The following is a 19,685-nucleotide window of genomic DNA, read 5'->3' on the forward strand; positions in this document are numbered from 1 at the left end:
AGGGCACAGGCAGGGCAAATATGGGGAAAGATGAGGGTTGCTAAGGTGGAGCAGTTCTGACTATGCAGTCTCCCATGTCCCTGGGATTGTTTCCCAGGGAAGGATGACATAAAGACTTGGATCCTGAGGACCTGAGCAGGTCCCCGCAGCCCCAGAGTCCCCCACAACCAGCTTCTGCTTTTTCCTGAAGATGGAAGGCAAGGCACACAAAGCCTGATGTCACTGCTCACCCACAGGACAGCTGTACAGCCCAGCAGAAAACAAGGGCAAAAACAGGTTGAAAAAGGTGGGATTAACGGTCCGGCTCCGGCAGGGCTGCAGTGGCGGTGAGGAATGGGGAACAACGCGGTGTGGAAAGTAAGAGCGCGGGACAAGGCGAAGGAGTGCGGGATCACCTCCGCACCATGGGCCTTGGTCCCCGCGGGCAGGGCATGGCCGTGTGGGCGGGGCGGGCTGGGGGTGCGGGGCACGGGGAGGGCGCTGCGAGGGGCCGCTGCGGGCCGGCGTGCCGTCCGTGGGGCTGGGGCGGGGGCTGAGGAGGGGGCTGGGTCCGGCGCCAGGCGCGGGCGGCCGAGGCGCCGACCCCCTTCGGCAGGGCCCGGAGGGCGCCGAGCCGGGAGGGCGCCGTGAGCCGCGGGCCGGGAGCGTTCGCGTGCCGGGGCCCCGCGCCCCCGCTGCTGTGCCCGGGGCCCTGCCCCGCAGCCCTCCCCGCGCCCCCCTTCTCCTGGGCGGCAGGGGCCGCGGGCGCGGGGGGCCGGGCCGGGCCGGGCCTGGCGGGGGCGGGCAGGGGCGGCGGCGCTGCGCCGGCGGGGGGGCCTCGGCGGCGGGGCGGGCAGGGCCGGGCCCGCGCGTGGCTCCGCTGGGCTCCGCCGCGGCTCCGCCGGCCCCGGCGCGGCAGGGCGGGATGGCGGGCGGGCTGGGGCCGTGGCTGCTGGCCTTGGCCTGGGCCGCGGGGCCGGCAGGTGAGAGCCGGGCGGGGAGGGCAGCGAGCCCCGGGCCGGGGAAGGGGAGGAGGGGGAGAGGGGGTGATTGGGAGGAGAGGGAGGGCAGGGAGAGTGATGGGGAGAGGCAGAGGGGGAGGGAGAGGGAGGGGAGTGGGAGCGAAGCTAGAGGAGGGAGAAGGAGAGGGAGAAAAGGGAAGGCAGGAGAGGAGAGGAGAGGGGAGGGAGAGTAGAGAGGGAGGGTGAGGAGGCAGAGGGTGAGGAGGCAGAGGGTGAGGAGGCAGAGGGATGCTTTCGGGCAGCGGCCGTGCCGGAGCGCGGGGAGCAGGCGCGGCTCAGCGCCGGGCAGCGCAGGCGGGGCATTGCCCCGGGCCTGGGGCTTTGCCGGGCCCGGGAGGGGCAGCTGCCGCCGTGCCGGGGCGAGGGGCGGCGGGCGGCGGGGAGCGTCCTGGGGCCGTGGTTGCCCGGCTGCCCGTGCTCTCTGTCCGCAGGGGTGTGGGCGCAGCCGAGGCTGGTGGAGGCCGGTGGGGGGCTGCGACCGTCCGGGGGCTCCGTGCAGCTCTCCTGCCGCGGATCCGGATTCCAGTTCAAGAGTCTTGATGTTTGGTGGTACCGACAGACACCTGGTGGCGGACTCGAGTGGGTGTCCGTTATCTGGAAGGATTCCTCAGTCACTAAATTCGGGCCAGGAGTGGAGGGTCGAGCCACAGTGTCCTGGAACAATTCCCAGTCTGTGTTATATCTCGCTCTGCGTGCCCTGCGCCCCCAGGACTCTGCCCGCTACTTCTGCTCAGTCGTCACGGTGGCAGGAAATCCAGCAGAGCCGTAACAGAAACCTGCTGGAGTCTGGCCCAGACGGTGGGACTGTTGGGGAGTGGAATGCTAGGGCAGCTCTGGAGTGTTCCCAGGGAGAGAGAGGGCATCACTGTACATGGCACGTGGTCCTGGCTTTTTAGCAAGAGTTTCATTCCCTGCAATGCCCTTTTCCTTCTGCTGAGTCCCAAAAGCAGTGCTTTATTTTGCAGAGAACACCCAGTATATTCCTTGTCACTTGCCAACATAAATAATTTTATGCTTTCTTGGGACACCCAAAGCACTTGGGCTTTGGCAGCATCATTCCATGCTTTCTTGAATCTCCATGGGCATTTATGTGTGCCAGTGAGAGCAAAGCAGTAGTTCACTCCTGTATCATATGTGTTTCAGTTTGATCTAAGTGACGAGGTTTTCAGGATGGTGGCGAGCTGAGATACTTGGGGACCTTGCAAGGCACTTGCAGATCCAACGCTTCCTGTATTTATGTGGCCTGGTATCGGCAGCGTCCTGGTGGACCCCTGCAGTACTTGCTGCAGAGCAAGGGCCGGGGAGGCTCCTACAGCCACACAGCCCCTTTTGCCCGCAAGAGGTTTTCCTGCCAGGCTGACAAGAACTCCGGCACCCTGGTCATCACCGAGCTGGAGGTGGGGGACAGCGCGCTCTATTACTGCACCCTTCAGGAACCACAGTGAGGGACGCTTGGGGCATGCCTGAACAACAATGCTTCCTCCCCCTCCTGCTCTCTCTTCCTGCATGTTCATGGGGGTCACAGCCCACCTCAGGGGTGAGTCGATGAATGGGCTGTGCCTGGGGTCAGAGGGTGGGGGGTCTGATCGTGGCTAGGTGCTGTCAGTGGTCAGCACCTCCTCTGAGGAAACAGAACAGAACAGGATAGCATGGAACAGAATGGAACAGAACAGGATAGGATAGAATAGAATAGAATAGAATAGGACAGAGCAGAACAGGATAGGATAGAATAGAATAGAATAGGACAGAGCAGAACAGGATAGGATAGGAGAGACTCTTTCGATTGGAAGTCATCTTCTAGTCCAGCTGCCTAACCAGTTCAGCATGTTATTAAGGGCGTTGCCCAAGTGCCTCTTAAACACCGAGAGACTTGGGGCATTGACCAGCTCTCTAGGAAGCCTGTTGCAGTGTTTGGCCACCCTAGCAATAAAGAAATGCTTCCTAATGTCCAGTCTAAACCTCCCCTGGTGCAGCTTTGAACGATTCCCACGCGTTCTATCGCTGGATACCAGGGAGAAGAGATCAGAACCTCCCTCTCTCCTTCCCCACCTCAGGAAGCTGTAGAGAGCAATGAGGTTGCCCTTCAGCCTTCTTTTCCCCAAACTAGACAAACGCAAAGTTCTTAGCTGCTCCTTATATGACATTACTTTCATCCCTTAGGGTGGGAACCCTGATGTGGGAAACGTGAGCAGAGCAGACATGTAGTTCACCATTGTCTTCTCCACAGGCTGCAAAAGAATCTCTGCTGCGGCCCGGAGACCACCTCCTCCCCCTCCTTGTTCACTGACCTTGGTGTCTGCAGGGGGGTTTATCTCACAGTTTTTGTTCCTTTTTTTACCTTGTTGTAAATATGTTACCACAGAGGCACCAGCAGCTTAGCGGGTTGGCTTTGTCTTGGCCACCAGTGGGTCATTTTGGAGCTGGCTGGAATCAGCCATGTCTGACGTGAGGGCAACCCTGGTCTCCCAGCACAGAGGCTGCCCATGCAGCCCGCCCTGCTTCCAAAATATTGCTGCATAAACCCTGTAGCGCCACAAGGTCACACTGCTGGACACGTTCAACTCGGTGTCCTGAAGGAGCCTGACGGCTTTTGGGCCTTTCCAGTTGGAGAACCCCCAGCACACACTGGTATATGGGGTTGTTCTTCCCCGGGTGCAGGACTTTGCGCTTTCCCTTGTGTTGTGGTTTAACCCCAATAGGTAGCTAAGTATCACACAGCCGCTCACTCTCTGCCTCCTCAGCAGGAGGGGGGACAGAATTGGAAGTATAAAAGAGAGCAAACTCGTAGGTTAAGATCAAGGCAGTTCAGCAGGTGGAAAAAAAAAGCTGGGTGCACAAGCCAAGCCAAGTGAAGAACAAATTCCTTACTTGCATTGGCGGGCAGGTGTTTAGCCGTTTCCAGGAAAGCAGGCCTCCCTCACGCACAGGGATTGCTTGGGAAGGGAAATGCCATGACTCCAGATGTCCCAATTTCTCTCCTTCTTTCCTGGAGTTTTATTGCTGAGCCCGATGTCATATTGTATTGAATAGTCCTTTGTCGGTTGGTGTGAGCGTTCCTGGCTGTGTCCCATCCCAACTTATCGCCCACCATTAGCTTGCTCGCTTGGGGCAGCAAGCAAATCAGAAAAGGCCTTGATGCTGTGTGAGCACTGGCCAGCAAAAGGTTAACCATCCCTGTGTCATCAATACTGTTTTGTTCATAAATACGATACGTAGGACCGTACGAGCTCATTTGAAGAAAACTAACTGTATCTGAGCCAGAGCGAGCACACCTTGTTGAACTGCCTGAGGTTCCTCTCAGCCTGTTTCTCCAGCCTGTCAAGGTCCCTCCGCATGGCAGCACAAGCCTGTGGAGTAGCAGCCCCTCCTCCCAGTTTTGTTTCACCAAGTCATGTGTTGGGGGTGCTCTTTATTCCATCCTTCAGACCATGGCTGAAGATGAAGTGGGTCTGGGCGACCCCCAGTATCAATACAGACTGGGCAGAAAATGGATTGAGAGCAGCCCAGAGGAGAAGGACTTGGAGGTGCTGGTGGACGGAAAGCTCAGCATGCCCCGCCAGTGTGCACTTGCAGCCCAGAAAGCCAGCTGAATCTGGGGCTGCATTAAAAGAAGCGTGTCCACCGAGTCGAGGGAGGTGATGCTCCCCCATCTGCCCTTGTGAGATGCCCCGTGGAGTACTGCACTCGGGTCTGGAGCCCCCAACATAAAAAGAACATGGACCTGTTGGAATGGGTCCAGAGGAGGGCCACAAAGATGATCAGAGGGCCGGAGCGCCTCTCCTATGAGGAAAGGTTGTGTTGGCGTTGTTTAGCCTGGAGAAGAGAAAGCACCGGGGAGACTTGAGTATGAAGGCACGGACTCTGGTTGTGGTGCAACCAGAGACACTGTATTGTGCAGAGAAGCTCATATTTACATCTCTGAGCCTGGATACAAATTCCAGCTGTATGTACCACCAGGCTCAGGACAGAAACCATTCCTGCAGTTACATAGCTATATATCACTAACAAGCATGGAGACACCTTTTTGCTACTAGATAACCGTGTTTATCTTTCTTACTTTCCTTCATAATATCCAGCTGTTCTCTCATCTCCTGCCAGGTCACACATTCTTCATCCCCCTCTCATATATCTCTCTTCAGACATTCTCTGTCCTCCGCTCTCACATCTCCCCCTTTTTTGCTTGTTAATTGTGACAAGACAAGGGTTGTGTGTAGCTGGGCGAACATGACCTGATGTATGTTATGGTTAACTAAAGCTGAATACAGGAAGAGGCATGGGAGACATAAGGCAAATATCATTAAGGTGGTTAAGGCAATTATGATAAATCCTGCAATAGTTTTGATCCAAAGCCCAAAGTTTCCCAGCCATGAGAAGAGATCAAAGGCATCCCACCCCTAGCTCTGCTGCAGGTCTTTAAGGCTTTTAAATTTTGTATGCTTTTGTGAATTGATTCATAGCAGTCACAGATTCATGCAACACATCCCATCAAAGTCTTCATACCCATGTCCTTGTGCTAACAATAAAATATTAATAGCACCTCGGTTCTGTAGTGACACATGATGGACAGAATCAACATCCTCTAATAAGCCAAAAAAAAGCAGTGTTTTTAGTATCACTTTCTTTAGCAAGCTAGCAGCCTAATCTATTAAGCAATTTAAGAGCGTGTACTATTCCTACAGAAGAAATCAGAGAATCAAAAATGCGTTGTGCTGCATTCCAGAACTCAACCTGAGAGTTACAGTCTGCTGTGAGGACTGTGTTATAAACGTTTGACGCCTGGTGGGGTTGCGATTTTGCCAAGGCTGCAATGCCCACTTGCAATCATCTTTGGCATTATTGTAGCTAGTTGTTTTAAAAGCAACCCTCGAGTTTCCTCATGCTTGAATTGTCGTTGTAAAATATTCTGAAACCAATCAGTAAAGGTAGTATATGACTCTCTAGGACCCTGCAAGACTATAGCGAACGACTCACTAGAGGCTCGCCCAGACTCGGTATCTTTCCGGACTGCCTTAATAGCCATCTCCTTCATTTGCAAGTAGTCGTCCCTGGGATACCTTGTCTGAGTCATGGAAGCAGCAGAATTATTTTCCCCAGCCAACTGCTCATAGTTAACAGCAATTCCCTGATTAAGGTTTTTAATTGAGGCCAGCACACATAGCTCATGAAAATCAGGTAACCATACTATATACTGTGTCGGAGTTAGTACCATGCGAAGCAATGACTTCCAATCATGCCATGCGAGTGTATAAGGCTCTGCCATTGCTTCAAGAAGGCACATAGCAAATGTGCTATGAGTCTCCCCTTCCCACACTGTTTTTCTTCACTCTTTAACAGCCTCATATTGCACAGGCTGCCACTCTGGAGGCTGGTTTGGCCATTACAGTACTGGACATGCCATAGCGACTCTCAAATCCCCTTGACTAAGTGCTTCCCGCTTGCATTCCTGCCACTGATCCCCTGGGCCCCCTTTCACCCTCCCCAAAAACACAGTCAAGTCATTGGGGGGGGGGGGAAAGAAAAAAGTCTGGTTCCTTTTCTGGATCTACAGGGCTTGGATCAAAAGGTTTCTCAGTGTCAATGGAATCATTGTCTGAGTTGTCCTCTTCCTGCACTTGGTCCTGTGCTGTGAGGGTCACTGCAACTGGTGACAGGAGCTTTGAGGGCAGAGGAGGTACAGACAGAGTCATCATCGTTTATGGTGTGTTGAGAATGGTTGCACTGTCAGTGGAATTTACAGACTGCCCTGGTTTAGTGCTCGTGCTGTTGGTGCAATTTAAAGCCTGCCCTGGTTTAGCACTGTTAGTCGAATTAGTCAACACTTGGCGAAGGGTATTCAGAATTTGCTACGAAGGTGCTAAATGCATTCCCGCCCTGGAGTCCCTCTCCTCAGCAGCATCATACAATTGTCTGCCAACCTGTCACCAGGCAGGAATTTACAAAGAGCCATCAGGTGGAAAGTCCGGCACTTTGTCATGGATCCATTCTAACTAGCTGCGGAGCTGTCACAGCTCGTTGCTGAGCTGCAAGCAGCTGTCGCAATAGGTCCAGGCTGCGCTGTTGATTTCCAGATAACTTCTCTTCCATCGTTCCCGATTGCTCGGCTTTTTTTGTAGGTGATGGGTGCACAAAATTTTCTATGAAGCCTGGTTCACTCAGGCTACGCCACCAGTTTGGGCTCTGTGAGTCTCCTACTTAAGTCCCACGTTGGGTGCCATTTGTGGCGTATGAAGGCATGGGCTCCGGTTGTGGTACAGTCAGAGAGACACTATTCTGCAGAGAAGCTCATATTTATATCTCTGAGCCTGGATACAAATTCCAGCTGTATGTACCACCAGGCTCAGGACAGAAACCATTCCTGCAGTTACATAGCTATATATCACTAACAAGTATGGAGACACCTTTTTGCTACTAGATAACCGTGTTTATCTTTCTTACTTTCCTTCATAATATCCAGCTGTTCTCTCATCTCCTGCCAGGTCAAATATTCTTGGTACTCCTCTCACACATCTCTCTTCAGACATTCTCTATCCTCCTCTCCCACACTGCATCCTTTCAAAATACAAAGAGATCTTCTACGAAATATGTGGATGATTTTTAAATAGGGTCTGTAGCAACAGGACAAGGGGTGATGGTTTTAAGCTAAGAGAGGGTAGATCTAGATTGGATACTAGGAAGAAGCTCTGTACTATGAAGGTGGTGAGACACTGGAAGAAAATGCAAATGCCCCGTCCCTGGAAGCGTTCAAGGCCAGGTTGCATGGGGCTTTGATCAACCTGGTCTAGTGGAAGGGGCGTTTGGAGTTAGGTGGTCTTTAAGGTCACTTCCAACCCAAAGCATTCGATGATTCTGAGTTAAACAGGACTGTACCCAGCACTGACCTCTGTGGTACACTGCTAGATACTGGTGTCCAGCTAGACTTCACGCTACCAGTCATCACACTTGGGAACTGGCTATGTGTCCGGTGCTCGGTGTGGAAGAAAAAGAAGGCACCAAGAAACAGCAGGGATGACGAGGGACTTGCGAGGGTGCAGTGACGGTGGGGAGGACGGAGCTCTGCGATGCGTGAAGTAGGAGTACGGGGCAAGGGGGAAGGCGCAGGGAGTCTTTTTCTCCACGTGTATCTTGGTGGTCCCCGCGGGCAGGGCATGGCCGTGTGGGCGGGGCGGGCTGGGGGTGCGGGGCACGGGGAGGGCGCTGCGAGGGGCCGCTGCGGGCCGGCGTGCCGTCCGTGGGGCTGGGGCGGGGGCTGAGGAGGGGGCTGGGTCCGGCGCCAGGCGCGGGCGGCCGAGGCGCCGACCCCCTTCGGCAGGGCCCGGAGGGCGCCGAGCCGGGAGGGCGCCGTGAGCCGCGGGCCGGGAGCGTTCGCGTGCCGGGGCCCCGCGCCCCCGCTGCTGTGCCCGGGGCCCTGCCCCGCAGCCCTCCCCGCGCCCCCCTTCTCCTGGGCGGCAGGGGCCGCGGGCGCGGGGGGCCGGGCCGGGCCGGGCCTGGCGGGGGCGGGCAGGGGCGGCGGCGCTGCGCCGGCGGGGGGGCCTCGGCGGCGGGGCGGGCAGGGCCGGGCCCGCGCGTGGCTCCGCTGGGCTCCGCCGCGGCTCCGCCGGCCCCGGCGCGGCAGGGCGGGATGGCGGGCGGGCTGGGGCCGTGGCTGCTGGCCTTGGCCTGGGCCGCGGGGCCGGCAGGTGAGAGCCGGGCGGGGAGGGCAGCGAGCCCCGGGCCGGGGAAGGGGAGGAGGGGGAGAGGGGGTGATTGGGAGGAGAGGGAGGGCAGGGAGAGTGATGGGGAGAGGCAGAGGGGGAGGGAGAGGGAGGGGAGTGGGAGCGAAGCTAGAGGAGGGAGAAGGAGAGGGAGAAAAGGGAAGGCAGGAGAGGAGAGGAGAGGGGAGGGAGAGTAGAGAGGGAGGGTGAGGAGGCAGAGGGTGAGGAGGCAGAGGGTGAGGAGGCAGAGGGTGAGGAGGCAGAGGGTGAGGAGGCAGAGGGATGCTTTCGGGCAGCGGCCGTGCCGGAGCGCGGGGAGCAGGCGCGGCTCAGCGCCGGGCAGCGCAGGCGGGGCATTGCCCCGGGCCTGGGGCTTTGCCGGGCCCGGGAGGGGCAGCTGCCGCCGTGCCGGGGCGAGGGGCGGCGGTCGGCGGGGAGCGTCCTGGGGCCGTGGTTGCCCGGCTGCCCGTGCTCTCTGTCCGCAGGGGTGTGGGCGCAGCCGAGGCTGGTGGAGGCCGGTGGGGGGCTGCGACCATCCGGGGGCTCCGTGCAGCTCTCCTGCCGAGCATCTGGCTTCCCGTTCAGGAATTTATACCTTTGCTACTACCAGCAGGCATCCGTTGGTAGACCCAAAACTGTTGCTTGGATCACCATGTCAAATATGACACTGAATTGCAGGGTCAAGCCACAGTGTCCTGGGACATTTCCCAGTCTGAGGCATCTGTCTCCTTGCATGGCCTTAACGCTGGGGCACAGCCTGCTGTTCCTCAGCTTTTTGCAGAGAGACAAGAAATCAAGCCACGCTGTAACGCAAACCTGCTGTGGCCCGGTCATGGCTGCACAAGGTTTGGAGCTGGCAAGTGCTTAGATGTCTCAGGAGTGTTCCCAGGGAGGCAGGGGCCATCACTGCACACTGCATGTGGTCCTGACCTTTCTGCAGGACTTCTTTCCTGGCACTACCAGTTTTCAGCTCCTGAGTTCAGAATGCAGTATTTTATCTGTGGAGGTGATTCAGTGTGTTTCAGTCAGCTAGCCAGGCTTGCCACTCTGCATGCCTGTAGCCCCTCTCTGCCTTCCCTTGTTCCCCTTTTTCCTAGGGCCACACAAAGCACTTAGGCATTAGCGACACCTTTGCCTGCTTCCATTACCCCCTTGTGAGCCATCTGCTTGCATCAGCGAGAGCAAAGCAGTGCGGGAATCTCTCTCATTTTGTTTCAGCTGCTTATCAGGGTGATGAGATCAAACCAGAAACATCTGCAGTGTGGTGGCGAGAAGGAGGCTCGGGTACTTTGCAATGCACTTACAGCTCCAATGCCTCCTATATTTATGTGGCCTGGTATCGGCAGCGTCCTGGTGGACCCCTGCAGTACTTGCTGCAGAGCAAGGGCCGGGGAGGCTCCTACAGCCACACAGCCCCTTTTGCCCGCAAGAGGTTTTCCTGCCAGGCTGACAAGAACTCCGGCACCCTGGTCATCACCGAGCTGGAGGTGGGGGACAGCGCGCTCTATTACTGCACCCTTCAGGAACCACAGTGAGGGACGCTTGGGGCATGCCTGAACAACAATGCTTCCTCCCCCTCCTGCTCTCTCTTCCTACATGTTCATGGGGGTCACAGCCCACCTCAGGGGTGAGTCGATGAATGGGCTGTGCCTGGGGTCAGAGGGTGGGGGGTCTGATCGTGGCTAGGTGCTGTCAGTGGTCAGCACCTCCTCTGAGGAAACAGAACAGAACAGGATAGCATGGAACAGAATGGAACAGAACAGGATAGGATAGAATAGAATAGGACAGAGCAGAACAGGATAGGATGGGATAGAATAGAATAGGACAGAGCAGGACAGGATAGGATAGGAGAGACTCTTTCAATTGGAAGTCATCTTCTAGTCCAGCTGCCTGACCAGTTCAGCATGTTATTAAGGGCGTTGCCCAAGTGCCTCTTAAACACCGAGAGACTTGGGGCATTGACCAGCTCTCTAGGAAGCCTGTTGCAGTGTTTGGCCACCCTAGCAATAAAGAAATGCTTCCTAATGTCCAGTCTAAACCTCCCCTGGTGCAGCTTTGAACGATTCCCACGCGTTCTATCGCTGGATACCAGGGAGAAGAGATCAGAACCTCCCTCTCTCCTTCCCCACCTCAGGAAGCTGTAGAGAGCAATGAGGTTGCCCTTCAGCCTTCTTTTCCCCAAACTAGACAAACGCAAAGTTCTTAGCTGCTCCTTATATGACATTACTTTCATCCCTTAGGGTGGGAACCCTGATGTGGGAAACGTGAGCAGAGCAGACATGTAGTTCACCATTGTCTTCTCCACAGGCTGCAAAAGAATCTCTGCTGCGGCCCGGAGACCACCTCCTCCCCCTCCTTGTTCACTGACCTTGGTGTCTGCAGGGGGGTTTATCTCACAGTTTTTGTTCCTTTTTTTACCTTGTTGTAAATATGTTACCACAGAGGCACCAGCAGCTTAGCGGGTTGGCTTTGTCTTGGCCACCAGTGGGTCATTTTGGAGCTGGCTGGAATCAGCCATGTCTGACGTGAGGGCAACCCTGGTCTCCCAGCACAGAGGCTGCCCATGCAGCCCGCCCTGCTTCCAAAATATTGCTGCATAAACCCTGTAGCGCCACAAGGTCACACTGCTGGACACGTTCAACTCGGTGTCCTGAAGGAGCCTGACGGCTTTTGGGCCTTTCCAGTTGGAGAACCCCCAGCACACACTGGTATATGGGGTTGTTCTTCCCCGGGTGCAGGACTTTGCGCTTTCCCTTGTGTTGTGGTTTAACCCCAATAGGTAGCTAAGTATCACACAGCCGCTCACTCTCTGCCTCCTCAGCAGGAGGGGGGACAGAATTGGAAGTATAAAAGAGAGCAAACTCGTAGGTTAAGATCAAGGCAGTTCAGCAGGTGGAAAAAAAAAAGCTGGGTGCACAAGCCAAGCCAAGTGAAGAACGAATTCCTTACTTGCATTGGCGGGCAGGTGTTTAGCCGTTTCCAGGAAAGCAGGCCTCCCTCACGCACAGGGATTGCTTGGGAAGGGAAATGCCATGACTCCAGATGTCCCAATTTCTCTCCTTCTTTCCTGGAGTTTTATTGCTGAGCCCGATGTCATATTGTATTGAATAGTCCTTTGTCGGTTGGTGTGAGCGTTCCTGGCTGTGTCCCATCCCAACTTATCGCCCACCATTAGCTTGCTCGCTTGGGGCAGCAAGCAAATCAGAAAAGGCCTTGATGCTGTGTGAGCACTGGCCAGCAAGAGGTTAACCATCCCTGTGTCATCAATACTGTTTTGTTCATAAATACGATACGTAGGACCGTACGAGCTCATTTGAAGAAAACTAACTGTATCTGAGCCAGAGCGAGCACACCTTGTTGAACTGCCTGAGGTTCCTCTCAGCCCGTTCCTCTCAGCCTGTCAAGGTCCCTCCGCATGGCAGCACAAGCCTGTGGAGTAGCAGCCCCTCCTCCCAGTTTTGTTTCACCAAGTCATGTGTTGGGGGTGCTCTTTATTCCATCCTCCAGACCACGGCTGAAGATGTAGTGGGTCTGGGCGACCCCCAGTATCAATACAGACTGGGCAGAAAATGGATTGAGAGCAGCCCAGAGGAGAAGGACTTGGAGGTGCTGGTGGATGGAAAGCTCAGCATGCCCCGCCAGTGTGCACTTGCAGCCCAGAAAGCCAGCTGAATCTGGGGCTGCATTAAAAGAAGCGTGTCCACCGAGTCGAGGGAGGTGATGCTCCCCCATCTGCCCTTGTGAGATGCCCCGTGGAGTACTGCACTCGGGTCTGGAGCCCCCAACATAAAAAGAACATGGACCTGTTGGAATGGGTCCAGAGGAGGGCCACAAAGATGATCAGAGGGCCGGAGCGCCTCTCCTATGAGGAAAGGTTGTGTTGGCGTTGTTTAGCCTGGAGAAGAGAAAGCACCGGGGAGACTTGAGTATGAAGGCACGGACTCTGGTTGTGGTGCAACCAGAGACGCTGTATTGTGCAGAGAAGCTCATATTTACATCTCTGAGCCTGGATACAAATTCCAGCTGTATGTGCCACCAGGCTCAGGACAGAAACCATTCCTGCAGTTACATAGCTATATATCACTAACAAGCATGGAGACACCTTTTTGCTACTAGATAACCGTGTTTATCTTTCTTACTTTCCTTCATAATATCCAGCTGTTCTCTCATCTCCTGCCAGGTCACACATTCTTCATCCTCCTCTCCCACACTGCATCCTTTCAAAATACAAAGAGATCTTCTACGAAATATGTGGATGATTTTTAAATAGGGTCTGTAGCAACAGGACAAGGGGTGATGGTTTTAAGCTAAGAGAGGGTAGATCTAGATTGGATACTAGGAAGAAGCTCTGTACTATGAAGGTGGTGAGACACTGGAAGAAAATGCAAATGCCCCGTCCCTGGAAGCGTTCAAGGCCAGGTTGCATGGGGCTTTGATCAACCTGGTCTAGTGGAAGGGGCGTTTGGAGTTAGGTGGTCTTTAAGGTCACTTCCAACCCAAAGCATTCGATGATTCTGAGTTAAACAGGACTGTACCCAGCACTGACCTCTGTGGTACACTGCTAGATACTGGTGTCCAGCTAGACTTCATGCTACCAGTCATCACACTTGGGAACTGGCTATGTGTCCGGTGCTCGGTGTGGAAGAAAAAGAAGGCACCAAGAAACAGCAGGGATGACGAGGGACTTGCGAGGGTGCAGTGACGGTGGGGAGGACGGAGCTCTGCGATGCGTGAAGTAGGAGTACGGGGCAAGGGGGAAGGCGCAGGGAGTCTTTTTCTCCACGTGTATCTTGGTGGTCCCTGCGGGCAGGGCATGGCCGTGTGGGCGGGGCGGGCTGGGGGTGCGGGGCACGGGGAGGGCGCTGCGAGGGGCCGCTGCGGGCCGGCGTGCCGTCCGTGGGGCTGGGTCCGGCGCCAGGCGCGGGCGGCCGAGGCGCCGACCCCCTTCGGCAGGGCCCGGAGGGCGCCGAGCCGGGAGGGCGCCGTGAGCCGCGGGCCGGGAGCGTTCGCGTGCCGGGGCCCCGCGCCCCCGCTGCTGTGCCCGGGGCCCTGCCCCGCAGCCCTCCCCGCGCCCCCCTTCTCCTGGGCGGCAGGGGCCGCGGGCGCGGGGGGCCGGGCCGGGCCGGGCCTGGCGGGGGCGGGCAGGGGCGGCGGCGCTGCGCCGGCGGGGGGGCCTCGGCGGCGGGGCGGGCAGGGCCGGGCCCGCGCGTGGCTCCGCTGGGCTCCGCCGCGGCTCCGCCGGCCCCGGCGCGGCAGGGCGGGATGGCGGGCGGGCTGGGGCCGTGGCTGCTGGCCTTGGCCTGGGCCGCGGGGCCGGCAGGTGAGAGCCGGGCGGGGAGGGCAGCGAGCCCCGGGCCGGGGAAGGGGAGGAGGGGGAGAGGGGGTGATTGGGAGGAGAGGGAGGGCAGGGAGAGTGATGGGGAGAGGCAGAGGGGGAGGGAGAGGGAGGGGAGTGGGAGCGAAGCTAGAGGAGGGAGAAGGAGAGGGAGAAAAGGGAAGGCAGGAGAGGAGAGGAGAGGGGAGGGAGAGTAGAGAGGGAGGGTGAGGAGGCAGAGGGTGAGGAGGCAGAGGGTGAGGAGGCAGAGGGATGCTTTCGGGCAGCGGCCGTGCCGGAGCGCGGGGAGCAGGCGCGGCTCAGCGCCGGGCAGCGCAGGCGGGGCATTGCCCCGGGCCTGGGGCTTTGCCGGGCCCGGGAGGGGCAGCTGCCGCCGTGCCGGGGCGAGGGGCGGCGGGCGGCGGGGAGCGTCCTGGGGCCGTGGTTGCCCGGCTGCCCGTGCTCTCTGTCCGCAGGGGTGTGGGCGCAGCCGAGGCTGGTGGAGGCCGGTGGGGGGCTGCGACCGTCCGGGGGCTCCGTGCAGCTCTCCTGCCGCGGATCCGGATTTCACTTCGGGCATTTCGGAATTTGGTGGTACCGTCAGGGCCCCAGTGGCGGACTGGAGTGGGTGTCCTGGATAAGCCATAGTTCATTAGTGATTCACATCGGGCCAGGAGTGGAGGGTCGAGCTGCCGTGTCCCGGGACAACTCCCAGTCTGAGACATATCTCAGCCTGCACCTTATTCATCTTGGGGACTCTGCACGCTACTTCTGTGCAGTGTTCACACAGAGACAGGAAATCCAGCTTAGCTTTAACACAAACTACCCACCAGGATCCTGGCTGCACTCCTTGGAGCTTGAGGGGAGGTGTGTAACATTGATGTTCACAGTTGTTTTTGGAGAGTTGTGTAGTTACAGCATACAGTCTTCAAACGTTGGATTATGAAAGGGACATGCTACCTTTTTCTGTCCCCAAATGAGACTTTGGATGAATGCATCCACTCCTGGGCTCCCCAGCACAGGAAAGACAAGGACATACCAAAGTAAATGTAATGAAGGGCCACAAAGATGAGGAGGGAGCATCTGACATACAGGGAGAGACTAAGAGAACTGTTATGATGTAGTGTAGAGGAGAAAATTCTAGAGGGGAATTCATCACTGTATGTAAATACTTGAGGTTGTGTAGTCTCCATTCTTAGAGATATTCAAAACTGAACTGGACAAGATTGTGGACAGCCTACTATCCCTAACCCCAGTAGGCAGCTAAGCACCACCCAGCTGCTAGCTCAGTCACTGGCAGTTGGGTGGGTGGGAGAAATGGAAGAGAAAAAGTCATAAAACCTGTGTGTTGAGATAAAGGTAGTTTAAGAAGTAAAGCAAAAGCTGCACACAAATCAGTCACAATAACGAATTCTTTCCCTGCTTCCCACTGGCAGACAGATGTTCAGCCATTTCCCAGAAAGCAGGCCTTTATCATGCGTAACAGTTACTTGGGAAAGATAAATGCCATAACTCCAAATATTTCCCTTTCTTCCTCCTTTCCCCCCAGATTTTTTGCTTCACATAACATCATGCTATACACATTATCCCTTTGGCTGGTTCTGGTCAGCTGTACAATTGGTGGGCAACATGAGAAATGAAGAAGGCCCTGATGCTGTGTAAGCACTATTAAGCAATAGCTAAAACATCAGTGCATTATCAACATGGTTTTGGTCACAAATTATCACAGCTGCCCACGCAAGCTGCTATGAAGAAAATTAACTCCATCCCAGTCTCATGCAGTACACCCACGCGACACCAGTTGACCTGCTTCAAGCAGGAGAGTTAAACTAGACCTTTTCCAGAGGTCCATGGTAGCCTCCACTCTTCTACCACCCTGTGAGCAAAACTGGCTTTTCTTCTGCTCCTGTTTTCTTGTTTTCTGGGAACTTGAATAGACAGCATCAGGCCTGATGGCCATCCAGAGCTTTTAAGAGAGCTTTGGGGTCTGGAAGTGCTTTGGGAGTACTCTTGCATCCTTGGGTTTCTGACTGGGAGGACAACCTCTAATGTCTCCTCCTCATGTGCCGCCAACTTGCTGCCTGTACCCCCTGCAGTCCTCCACCAGTGGCCTTCAGGTGGCTGTGAGTGGAAAAGGGAGAGCCTCTACCAATCATTTCCTGATCTAATTGTCTCCACTCTTTCCATGAACCCTGCCTCCAGCAACACACTGTGGCCAGCAGTAGGCCGCTCAGGCAGCCAGTCAACCAGTCAAATACATGTGGATCCACGTTATTCCCCTTCATGGTGGGCTGGTCTTGGCTGGACACCAGGTGCCCACCAAGCTGCTCTGTCACTCCCTTCCTCAGCAGAACAGGGGAGGGAGAAAATAAGATGAAAAAACCCCTTGTGGGTCAAGATAAAAGCAGTTTAATGAAACAGTAGCAGAAGTTGCTTGTGCAGAAGCAAAGGGAAACAAAAGATGTTATTTTCTACTTCCCATCAGCAGGCGATGTTTGGCCACTTCCCAGAAAGCAGCATTTCCATACACGTAGAGGCTGCTCTAGAAGACAAACTCTGTAAAAACCCAGCGCCCCCTCCCCCTTCCTCCTCCATTCTTGTAGCTTTTATATCTGAGCAGATGTCCTATAGTATGGAATATCCTGTAGGGTCAGTTTGGGTCAGCTGTCCTGGCTATGTTCCCTCCCAAGATCTTGCCCACCCCCAGCCTACTAGTGGGGGGGAGGGGGTGCTGGAGAGACAGCCTTGCTGCTGTGCAAACACTGCTCAGCAGTAGCCGTAACATGGGTGTGCTATCACTGCTCTTCTAGCTACCAATACGAAGGACAGCACGATGAGGGCTGCTATGGGGCTCAGCCAGACCCAATCCACCATTCTTCACCAAAACTGTGTCACACAGGCAGGATATGGTAAATAGCAACAGGGACTGAAATCCTTCCAATAAGTGGGCTCTGGACAATCCATCATTTCATGAAGAGTCCACTCCTCCACTAACTGAATCACGCTGACTGGAAGGCCATTAGCTGCAAATGTTTCTTTGTGCTCTTTTTTTTTTTTTTTCTTGTGCTCTTTCTGGGGAACCTGAAAGGACAGCATCAGGCCTGATGGCTCACCAGAGCTTTTAAGAGACAGCTTTGAGGTCTGGGAATTCTGTGGGAGTACTCTTGCATCTTTGGGTTTCTGACTGGAGGAAAGACCTCTAGTCTTTCCTCCTGACCCCGTGTGCTGCCAACATGACGCCATGTACCCACTTTATTCTCTCCATGAACCCTACCTCCAGCAACACACTGTGGCCAGCAGTAGGCCTCTCAGGCTCTGGGAAGCAGCCATTCAACCAGTCAAATACACGTGGATCCATGTTATTGCCCATCCTTTCAAAGCTAGGCTCTGTGTTGTGTACCTAGTTTGTACAACCTCATCACATGCGCTTGTATCTGTCTCTGCAACTTCACAAAAGAACAACACACCACTATCTAACAGAAGACCACACACCATAAAAAATAGCAGACATCAGAAACACAGCTAACATAAGCATACTGAATAGCTCCTCTGTGTGATACTTTTTTACCCACCCATATTACTTTGTATCACTTGCATATTTATCTCTGGAGTGCCATATCTGAAACTTGAAGCCAAAAGAGGAAAGCAAATTTTCCTAAACACCCCTATAGAAAGCTATTTCCAGAAGTCATCAGGGGAGTAGCTCTGAAAGGCAAGATGCTAACTGCAATACCACTTGCTTAGAAGGATGGAAACTGAGACTATGAGCTCTTACCTCAAGGTCAATGTGACCTGAAGGCCCAACCAAAGCCAGCCAGCTCTTCCTGACTCAGAATACCCCATACTGATGACAAAACAATAGAAGATTAACCCTTTAATGAAATCAGGCATATAAGCATGGCCAGAAGTGCAATCAGCCAGAATTCAGGATAACCACCACCACCACCACCTGCACTGGACATGGGTTTAGAGGAGTGAAGATTCATACAGCACTTGCCATACATCTGTACCACCTATGCAGGACAAGTGTGTACTGATCCAGTGTAGGACAAGTACATTCTGATTATGCAAACAATAGTCACTAATCAGCCACATATAAAGACTCTGCTTTCCTCTATATCAGGCAAAGGCACAGCAATGAGCATAGCTAAAATACAAAAGAATAAGTTCCTTTGATAATTCTATGATAAGCAAGCACCCTTGCGCCTCTCCTCAAATGGCAAAGAACTGACTTTACATAGCAGTTAGACTTTCAGTTTTCCCCTTTTCCCTGGCACATATCACCTGCAAGGATGTGAATGAGCCTGTGAGTCTTTCACAGAATCACAGGAAGGTTGAATTTGGGAGGCACCTCAGGGGGTCATCTGGTCCAAGCCCCCCTACTCAAGCAGGGCCTCCTACAGCCAATTGCCCAGGACTGTCTCCAGACAGCTTGTGAATACCTCCAAGCACGGAGACCCAGCAACCTCTTTGGGCAACCTGTGCTTGGTCACCTTGACAGTGAGAAAGTGTTTCCTGAAGTTCAGAAGGAGCGCTCTTTGTTTCAGTTTGTGCACACTGCCTCTTGACCTGTCACTGAGCTCTACTGAAAAGGCCCTGGCCCTGTCTTCTTTGAACCTTCCTTCAGATGTCACAATTGGAGGCAGCCTGGGCTGTAGTGATCATCCACTGGTGGAATTTGCAGTCCTGATGTTACCGAAATCTCGGAATGAAGAACTTATCGACACCAATGTGATGTAGATAAGCAGACACTTCTTTCTTAACGCCCGGGTGCGTGAGCGAGTCCTCTCACGATCAACGCACGCCAGGTCTCAAGATCAGACACCATATATAGAACTTATTCATACATATTCATTAAGTATTCATGCATAACCATGATATTTCCCCTAAATCATTAACACATTCTCCTCCTATATCCGATTCTGCACAGTAGAGCTTAGAAAGGTCTAGAAATGGGTCTGGGGTATGATTTGGGTGGGTGGTATAGAGTCGGTGGTCGCGATCTCCCCCTGCCGGAATTACCTTTTACTAAAGTTCACGATTTCTTGGCAGGTAACTACAAGCTGTTCCAGTCAACTCTCCCCAGTTTCCATTAATCTCATATTCTGACATTTCAATACACCTCTACATACAGAAGACTGGTCAAATACAAAGAAACCTTTCAAACCCTGAAGTTATTGCCTAAGTTTTAACAATGGTTCTAGCCCCTTCTTCTAGCCTTGGTACAAGACGTACAGAAGATCTCATAGCAGCTTTTACTGTGCAACTATAAGTTTCATTAAAAATATTTCTTATCCTTCTATTTTTCAATTTTATAAAATGATTTTATAAAATCAATTAATCAATCAAATAAAGTCAATCAATCTTAACTTATTAACAAATCGATAACACTGAGGGATATGGGACAGGTAAAAAATATAGTTGGGATCCTGAATTTTAGGAAAGCAAACTTCCAGCTGTTCAAGGAGTTAGTCAATGGGACCTCTTGGGAAAAATCCCTCAGGGATAAGGGAGCAGAACAGAGCTGGCAGATCTTTAAGGTTGCTTTCCATAGAGCACAAGAACTCTTGATCCCTAGGTGTAAGAAATCAGGAAAGGAAAGCAAGAGACTCGCATGGCTCAGTCAAGACATCCTGGTCAAACTAAAGGGCATGAAGGAAAAGCACATGCAGTGGAAGC

The 19,685-nt window shown here is 54.2% G+C and overlaps 1 protein-coding gene and 1 long non-coding RNA gene across 6 annotated transcripts in view; both read left to right on the plus strand.

The window, feature by feature from the left end:
• The window catches only part of LOC308061735 (T cell receptor alpha chain MC.7.G5-like), a 103,084-nt gene that overhangs the window by 19,374 nt on the left and 64,025 nt on the right, over positions 1-19,685 (plus strand). The window lies entirely within an intron of this gene.
• LOC308061742 lies at positions 333-9,904 on the plus strand. Its single transcript, XR_013927339.1, has 3 exons — positions 333-962; positions 1,433-8,677; positions 9,178-9,904. It is a non-coding gene; the product is annotated as an uncharacterized lncRNA (long non-coding RNA).

This window comes from Falco punctatus (assembly GCF_963210335.1).
Source record: "Falco punctatus genome assembly, chromosome: 4".
Taxonomy (NCBI): Eukaryota; Metazoa; Chordata; class Aves; order Falconiformes; family Falconidae; genus Falco; species Falco punctatus.